A 9,736-nucleotide genomic window follows, 5' to 3' on the forward strand; every position below is an offset into this window, starting at 1 on the left:
AAAGTGGAAGTTGGCTGGAGGCCTTCATCTCAAATAATACAGACACACAATCTCAAAAGCTAGATCTCCAAGTATCGGGCAGGGCCTTTTGCTTCTAAAGATCTACAGAAGTGATATCTAATTACCGAAGTACAAGATATTCTGGAACGTTCTCCATGACATTAGGACAGTTTCTTTTAGAAGTTGGATTTTAGTTAGATTGTGTGCTTTCCTAATTAAAATGCTCTTACATTAGCGCTAATATGCTAATAGTCTGGATTGCTAACATCCTATAAGAAGGCAATAGTCATAATAGAATTCCTTTGTACAGACTTTCAGCCTAACTTTAGGTAGGAGCTCTGTATTTAAGATATAAGCATGCAAGATTGCTCAAGAAATATTCTGTTTATTTTTGGTCTATGCTCTTTTACCTTTCTTAAGAAAAAAGCCATTGACTTTTCTACCAAAAGTCATAAGAGCATTCTATTTTTTTTTCTTTAAGAACCATGTTCTTGTGAAACATTTAAAAGATTAAACTGTAAGAAGAGCTGAACACCTGGAAAAGCTTTTGATCCCATATAGCTGTAAACAGACTAAAAATCTCACCATGGGCTACACTAAAAATTACAGGCATGGTGTAACACAGTAATATTCATTTCTTAGCATGACTGGGAGAAGGCAAAAGGAGCAAGCTTACAAAAGGAAAAAAAGATATTGTTGAGAGTCCAGTATTAGGGAATTTCTATGAGGGATTTTGCCATCCACAACTGTGGGAATTTAGGGGAGAAAAATACCATACCATTAATGCTTTCTAACATACCTGATTTAAATTATCCATAACCACAAGAAAGATGCAATCAAAATGTGAAAGCTTGTTAATTGCAGAGCATTAATAATGATATAGTTTGTCTTCAGATTGCTGGATATTACACTTATTCATATTCAGAACCCAAAGGAGAAGGGAAACTAATACTGTTAAAACAAATGTTTACTTTTAAGTAATATTTTGAAGAATCAAAATGTCAACTCCAAAGGTTTTATGGAGCAAGAAGGAGCTGTTGAATTTTAACAACATATCTTTAAGAAAATCATCACTGAGAATATAGAGTCGATTCTTGGCAATTCATTGGGCCTTGATCACTTTGAACAAATAATAAAAATGCTTAACTCGGGCTGTCTTTTCCTGAAATGTGATTACATACCCTTTAAGAAGGATATGCTCAAAGAACAAAAACAAAAAAGAACAGTATTTACTTAAGAAAATTATAATAAAGAAGATAAATCTGCCAGGTGGGTGATTTGATCTTCGTTCTGCTGATATAACAAATACAGGTAAGAATCAGTAAGAATGTGGACTTCTCTGGTGGAACAGTGGATAGGAATCTGCCTGCTAATGCAGGGGACACGAGGTTGATCCCTGGTCAGGGAAGATCCCACAGGCTGCAGAACAACTAAGCCCCTGAGCAACTACTGAGCCCTTTGCCCTAGAACAAGAGAAGCTGTACAGTGATAAGCCCAAGTACCGCAATAAAGAGAAACTGGAGAAACACCCACAACTAAAGTCCGCACCACAGCAACCAAGACCCCAAGGGACCAAAAAGAAAAAGATGAGTAAGTATCCTTGAGCCCTTATTTTGTCTTTGAGGTTGAGAAGGCACCACAGAAAGAGAAAAAGAGAAAGAAAGAAAAGATAAAGGAAGGAAGGAAGGGCAGGAGGGAGAAAGGAAGGATAGGAAAAAAGACAACCTTCCCTGCAGTCTGACAATATAGCTGGAGAAATAAAATGTCTACACGTGAAAAGTTAATTAACAAGACAAGGAAGGGAGTCCAGTGAATTGTGTGCATGATCTGGGTTCAGAAATACACAAGAGAGAGGTTACTGCAGGTCAAAGTGTCAAGGAAGAATTCAGGGAAGGAGTGGAGAAATAGACATATGACACTTGAGACTGAATGGAATTGAAACAGGTAGGGGATGTTTTCTTAGTTTGGGCTGCTCTGACAAAATACACAGACTGCACAGCTTGTAAAGAACACACGTTTATTTCTTGCAGTTCTGAAAGTTGGCCATCTGAGATCAGAGCTCCAGTACCAGTGGATTCTGTGAGAGCTCTCTTCTGGGTTGTAGACTGCCAACTTCCTGTTGTCTTTTCACACGGCAGCAATAGGGCAAGAATACACTCTAGGATCCCTTTTTTAAAAACTTTTTATTTTATTTTGGAGTATAGACAATTGACAGCATTATGATAGTCTCAGGTGGACAGCAAAGGGACTCAGCCATACATATACATGTATCCATTCTCCCCCAAACGCCCCTCCCATCCAGGCTGCCACATAACATTGAGTAGAATTCCCTGTGCCATACAGTAGGTCCTTGTTGGTTATCCATTTTAAATATAGCAGTGTGTACATGGCAATCCTTTTTATAAGGGCACTAATCCCCTACTAAGGGCTCTACCCTCATGACCTAAGTACTTCTCAAAGGCTTCATCACATTGAGGGTTGGGATTTTAACTTGGGTGGAAAAAAACATTCATACCATTGCAGATATGCTCCAGACACTGGAGAAGGAGTGTGTGTGTGTGTGTGTGTGTGTTAGTCGCTCATTCGTATCCAAATCTTTGCGACCCCATGAACTGTAGCCAGCTAGGCTCCTCTGTCCATGGAATTCTCCAGGCAAGAATACTGAAATGACTTGCCATTCCCTTCTCCAGGATATCTTCCTGACACAAGGATAGAACTAGGTCTCCTGCATTGCAGGCAGATCTTTTACCATTTGATCCACCAGGGAGGCAGTAACCAAAGTGGCTGATCCATGTGATCTCTTCTGTTCTAGCTTCTCATAACAGCAAGTAGCATGCATACATAATACCACCACTTGGATTAGGTAGAGTGGATTTCAGAGTGGATTAAAGAATAAAAACTGTGTGTAAGAGGCCGCAAAAGCTACTTCCTGCCTTGTAGCTTCATCCCAATTCACTCAACTAGATAGGTCAACTTAACTTACTAAAAAGTTACCTAGAGAAATTATTGAATAATATAAATTAAAAATAAATAAATCAAAGTTACAAAAACAAACAAACAAACAAAGTGACAGAGGCAAGTAATGTGACCTTTGAAGATACATATGCCAAAACCCCTGTGGCTCAGCAGTAAAGACTCTTCCTGTACTGCAAGAGATGTTGAAGACTCCAGCTCAATCCCTGGGTCAGGAAGATCCCCTGGAGGAGGAAATGGCAACCTACTCCAGTATTCTTACCTAGAAAATCCCATGGACAGAGAAACCTGCCAGGCTACAGTCCATGGAGTTGCGAGGAGTCGGATACAACTGAGTGAGTAGAGTTCCTGTTTGGAACAGTCCTCACAGAGAATTCAGAGGCGCAACCTAGCTTGTTGCCTCCCAGCCATGTTTCACTTTTGACCAAAAATGGCATCACCCAGCTTAGACACCCACCTGAGTCATTGTACTTGGCCGCAAAGGACTTTGGTTGTATCCAAAATAAAATCCTCCTTCAAAGCAAGATTTGCTTCCACAGAAGTTATTCAAAGAATGAGCTGCAGGCTATAAAGGTAATTCCAAAGGATCCATTCCAGAAATATTCAAGTTGTAGCAGCATAACTAGGCAAGGAGTACATACTTCCCAAATGACAGCCTTAAAGAGCCAGAGTCTTTGGAGTGAGCATTTTGTTTTGCCTGTTGAAAAAGATCCAGTCATATTAAGAGGCTGTTTGACATTGTGGCAGAACACATAAAGTCTGGAATCAGAATGCTTGGCTTTGAATCTCTTCTGTTTACTTGTCTTACCCTTAACTGCTATACCTCAGTGCTCTGTAAAATAGTAATAACTAACTTTATACGTTTGGTATAAGAATCCAGTTCTGTAATACCTGCAAAATTACAGAACTGGATACCTGCTGCTGCTGCTACTGCTAAGTCGAGTGGGTTGCCATTTCCTTCTCCAATGCATGCATGCATGCTAAGTCGCTTCAGTCATGTCTGACTCTGTGCAACCCCACGGACAGCAGCCCACCAGGCTCCTCTGTCCACGGGATTTTCTAGGCAAGGATACTGGAGTGGGTTGCCATTTCTTTCTCCCATTGGATACCTGCTACTGCTAAGTCACTTCAGTTGTGTCCGACTCTGTGCGACCCCATAGACAGCAGCCCACCATGCTCCCCCGTCCCTGGAATTCTCCAGGCAAGAACACTGGAGTGGGTTGCCAGATACCTGGTACTTGGTAAATAATGGCTTCCCTGGTTGCACAGTGACGAAGAATGTGCCCTGCAAGGCAGGAGCCGCAGGAGACGTGGATTTGATCCCTGGATCAGGAAGATCCCCTAGAGGAGCAGATAGCAATCCACTGCAGTATTCTTGCCTGGCGAATCCCATGGACAGAGGAGCCTGGCAGGCTAAAGTCCATGGGGTCACAAAGAGTCAGACATGCCTGAAGCGACTCAGCACACAAGCACAGTAAACAGTCCTAAAGGCCACCACCACTCGTGGGGGTAGATACTAAAGTAACAGTTACAGCATCAGACACTGTTTCCAAAAAAGGTGGATGTGCAGGCCGTGGGATACTCAATGGTGTATATACTCTGCCCTGTTGACAAAGACCTTTGATGCCAGCTTTATTACTAGCTATATACAACTTTCTTCGCTATGATTGACTGTCTGCTTTCTCTCAAGGAACCATCCGCATTTCTAGACTATGCTCTCCATACTGACTGATGCATTTCAATGTGACAACAAAATCTACACCATAAAACATGTTTTTTGTTTTGTTTTGTTTTTGATGAGACCAAATAAGAGTGTAGATTTGTGGACAGAGAGAGTATTTTTCCCTGGTGGAGGAAATGGCAACCCACTCCAGTATTCCTGCCTGGAGAATCCCATAGAGAGAAGAGCTTGGCAAGCTACGGTCCTTAGGGTTGCAAAGAGTCGGACATGACTGAGGCAACTGAGCAGAGAATATTTAGAGCACGCATAATATACATGCGTATCACTGTGTCTGCACTCAGAGGAGATGGCTGTAGCTACTTGTTACATGTTATAACGTGAGTGAAGCTGTGAAGAATCCAGAGGCCCTTAGATGTATGCATTAAATCATCTGTTTTCACCTTTAATCAGGTGCTTATTAAGGCTCTTCATAGAGCACACAGAATCCCCTCAAAAAACTCTTCGTTCAGAAAGAAGCAGTCAGTTCTCATATGTACGGGTTTACTTTGTCTGCCAGTAGTTTCCCAGCATGGAGATCTTGCCACGCTTTCATGCTAGAATCTAACATGTTAAAAACAAGCCCTCTTCAGTCCTTTCTGCTTGCAGTCAGTGGTTTTGAAATCCTGGCTCTCTTACTCACTAAACATAGGACCTTGAACAAGTGGCTTAATTTCTCCATATCTGAGGTATTTCTTTAGCAAGGTTAGAACACTGGATTAACTTCCCTTTGTGGTCTAAGATCTTTATCTTTCTTAATATCCCATGTCACTGGAGGACAACTTGGAAAGCCAAAGGCCATCTGTAATTAATTATATCCTGATATTAAACTTCAACTCAGAAAGATGAACACAGAGGCAGATATCATCGTGATGGCCCAGGCAATTTCCTTTAAAATGTCTTTTTTTTTCAATCCAATTTCCCCCTATTATACTGTCATTTTAATTGTATACTGACATAGAAATATCAGATTTGGTTTAAATAACCTTAGCACAAGATGACTTGAAGATTTTCACTTTCAGCTATGTCATTTCTCATGGGGCTAAGCCCTCTAGCAGGCATGAATTCCCCATAATAATTTTCATCTGGATTTTATGCTTTTTTCTTATCTCTCTATAAGTGGATTTTATGTTTCTTAATAATATAACCTCATTTTTTTCTTTTATAGCTCTGCCTCCATACAGTTCCTAGAATTGTACTCCAAACATAATAGAAACTCAGTAACAGTTTTACTTATTGACAAACAGATGGGCTTCCTGCAAAGAGCAATCATGGTTTCAGATATTTATAGCATGTACGGGCTTCCCGATTTTAAGAGCAAAGAAAAAGGAATGGGAATACGTCCATTCAGGTGGCTCAGTGGGTAAAGAATCTGCCTGTCAATGTAGGAGACACAGGAGACATGGGTTCAAGCCCTGGGCTGGAAAGACACCCTGGAGAAGGAAATGGCATCCCACTCCAGTATTCCTGCCTGGAGAATCGCTGTATAGAAGAGCCTGGTGGGCCACATTGCAAGGAGTTGGATATGACTCAGAGACTGAGTACACTTGTATCAGCATGGCTGAAGTGGCCTTCAGGGGACCCTGCACCCTTGCTGCTATTGAAGTGAATATACTTGAGGTTCTAAATTTCCTTGCAAGCTTGAAAATTACTTAATCTCTTTGAGTTTAAGTTTCCTTATTTGTAAATGTAGATCTACCTTAAGGATGGGTCTATGATTGAAATGAAATTTTGTATGTAAAGCTTCTAGCACACTAAGACATACTGCTATTCTTACACTAATGATATTGATATTAATTGATTAATATTGATATTAGTATCAATTAGTTTTTGGACCCCAACCCTAACCTGATTGTTGGACACAGTTCAGCTATTTCAGAAGCTTTCTGTGTAATAAGAACCAATCTGACTCAAATTGGCCTTCAGAAGCTTCAAGAAGCTAAGAAGCTTATCAACCCCACCTGAAGCATAGACAACAGAAGTTATCAATGCATTAGAAACAAGTTATGAGTGGAAAATTCTGTGATACAGGGTAAATCTCTTTTTCTAAGTATTAAGTTAAGAGTAAAAATATTGTTTCTTTTACTATTAAACTTCACCAATTCCCAACTTCATAAACATCAATCTGTGGAATTTTACTTTCATTATAATTGGGACTGTTTAGGTGATAGTGATGGTTATTATAGATGACCCAGGTCCTGAACTATGATTTATACTAAGTGCTTGAAATAAAATTTCCATGTTCCCCCTTTTCTTGGTTCATACTTCAGCATTTAATATGTCCTTTACATATGAATCTTCAAGTCACAAACTTTGAAAGAGGCAAGTGGATGTTCTCATGTCTAATCACCTAAGTTAGTTCACGTGTCTGGTGTACATGGTCGTGTGTGCACCCTCTACAAGCGGTTGTGCGTTTGTGTACGTCACTGTACATACTATATAGAGCACACTAGTACAGTATCTTTATTTTAAGCTATGTCTGAAAAAGGACAACTTCATTGAACTCCTTGCTGTGCACCATGAGGAGCTAACTAATGAAGACCTGATGGAATTGGAGACCCAGAGAAAGGATGAAGAGAGACGAGAGGAAAAAGAGGTAACTGAAGAACCCAAGTGATTCACGATGCTGGATATGGCCAGGGGGCTTTCTTTATTTAAGGGGGCACTGTTAGCTTTTCAGGCAGAGGACCCAAATGCAAAATGGTACACGAAGGTCGTAGCAGCCTTTCAGAATGAAATCCAGTGTTACCATGTCATCTATGATGAGACAAAAAAACAGCTACTACACAAGCATCACTGGATCATTTTTCCAAGAGGGTTGGTAGCATTGAATCCAGCAAGGAATCCGAAACTGTGCCATCAATATCAGGCTTTAGTGAAACTGCATCTTGCCCTCCGACTCCTACTGTTGACGATCCTTCAGCTCTACCACCTCTAGTCGGTAACTCTTCTTGCCTGTTCACTCGATGCCAGCCCCATGTATGCCAGCTGCTGCACTGCACTGCTGTGCTTTTCAAGGTACCGTACTGTAAGATTAAAAATGTTTTCTTTATTGTTTGTGTCTTTTAATGCATTATTTGTGTGAAAAGTATTGTAAAGCTATCACAGCAAAGTACTATATAGCTGATTGTGTTAGGTGGATACTTAGACTAACTTTGTCCGGCTTACAAACAAATTGGACTTGCAAACCTGCTCTCAGAATGGAACTCATCTGTATGTAGGTGACTTACTGTAAATGATAAAATAGCACACACTCTTAATCAGATTAATGACAGAAAGTCAGAGCTTCTAGAAATATCAAATCATGGTCATAAGAAGAAGTAAACCTGATGATATATATATATATATATATATATATATATATATATATATATGTATTTTTAGTTTGCTACAAATGACCTAAAATACATTCCTCACTTATTGTGAATTTATTTCACATAAAGGAAAGCAATGTTATCTCTATTTGTTTGTATACACAAAATCACTGAGACTTTTTTAAAGTACTTCTGTTTTAATGATTTTATAATTGTAAGGGGAAATGTACAGCAAGAATTTAAACGATGGAAAAAGAAAGGTACTAGAACTTGTTTTTATTTATAATGGATTCTAACAGTACATTTCTATGGCAATTTTAGGAATATTTTAGAAATATTTTGTTATCAAATCATCCACAATAGCAGAGGTTTAACGTTCCCTGGGAAAAAAAAATAGTATAAACTGAGACCTCTAGTGGAGGAAAGTGGGAACTGTCCCATTGACAGCTTCTTTTAACCTCATCACACTAACAAATTTTTTCCTAGAAAATGTAAGGGTTTTCAATAACTTTTATAGACATGTTTTATTGGAGGATAATTGCTGTGCTATGTCGTGGTGGTCTCTGCTCTATATCAACACAAAGCAGTCATAATTGTATATGAAACCTCTCCTTCTTGAGCCTCCCCCCTCCCCCTACTCTACTCTTCTCTGTTCAGTTCAGTTCAGTTCAGTCGCTCAGTCGTGTCCAGCTCTTTGCGACTCCATGGACTGCAGCACACCAGGCTTCCTTGTCCATCACCAACTCCTGGAGTTTACTTAAACTTATGTCCATCGAGTCGGTGATGCCATCCAACCGTCTGATCCTCTCATCCTCATCCACACCTCTAATTCGTCACGGAGTGCACTGCTGGGAAGATAGCAGCTTCCCACTAGCTATCAATTTGACACGTTAGAGTATATATGTCAGTGCTACTTTCTCAATTTGTCTTACGCTCCCCTTTCCCCACTGTGTCCACCAGTCCATCTCTATGCCTGTGTCTCCATTTCTTTTCTGTAAAGAGGTTCATCAATACTATTTTTCTAGATTCCATATGCATATGTTAATATGTATTTGTTTTCCTCTTTCTGGCTTTCTTTCCTCTTATACTCTAGGTTCACCCACTTCACTACAACTGATTCAAATTAGTTCCTTTTTATGACTGAGTAAAGCTTATAGCTCAACATTCAGAAAACTAAGATCATGGCATCTGGTCCTATCACTTCATGGGAAATAGATGGGGAAACAGTGGAAACAGTGTCAGACTTTATTTTTGGGGCTCCAAAATCACTGCAGATGGTGATTGCAGCCATGAAATTAAAAGACGCTTACTCCTTGGAAGGAAAGTTATGACCAACCTAGCTGCTACTGCTGCTGCTAAATAGCTTCAGTCATGTCTGACTCTGTGCGACCCCAGAGACGGCAGCCCACCAGGCTTCCCTGTCCCTGGGATTCTCCAGGCAAGAACACTGGAGTGGATTGCCATTTCCTTCTCCAATGCATGAAAGTGAAAAGTGAAAGTAAAGTCACTCCGTCGTGCCCGACCAACCTATACAGCATATTAAAAAGCAAAGACATTACTTTGCCAACAAAGGTCTGTCTAGTCAAGGCTATGGTTTTTCCAGTGGTCATGTATGGATGTGAGAGTTGGACTGTGAAGAAAGCTGAGTGCCAAAGAATTGATGCTTTTGAACTGTGGTGTTGAAGAAGACCCTTGAGAGTCCCTTGGATTGCAAGGAGATCCAACCAGTCCA

Source organism: Bos mutus, chromosome 1 (assembly GCF_027580195.1).
Source record: "Bos mutus isolate GX-2022 chromosome 1, NWIPB_WYAK_1.1, whole genome shotgun sequence".
NCBI lineage: Eukaryota > Metazoa > Chordata > Mammalia > Artiodactyla > Bovidae > Bos > Bos mutus.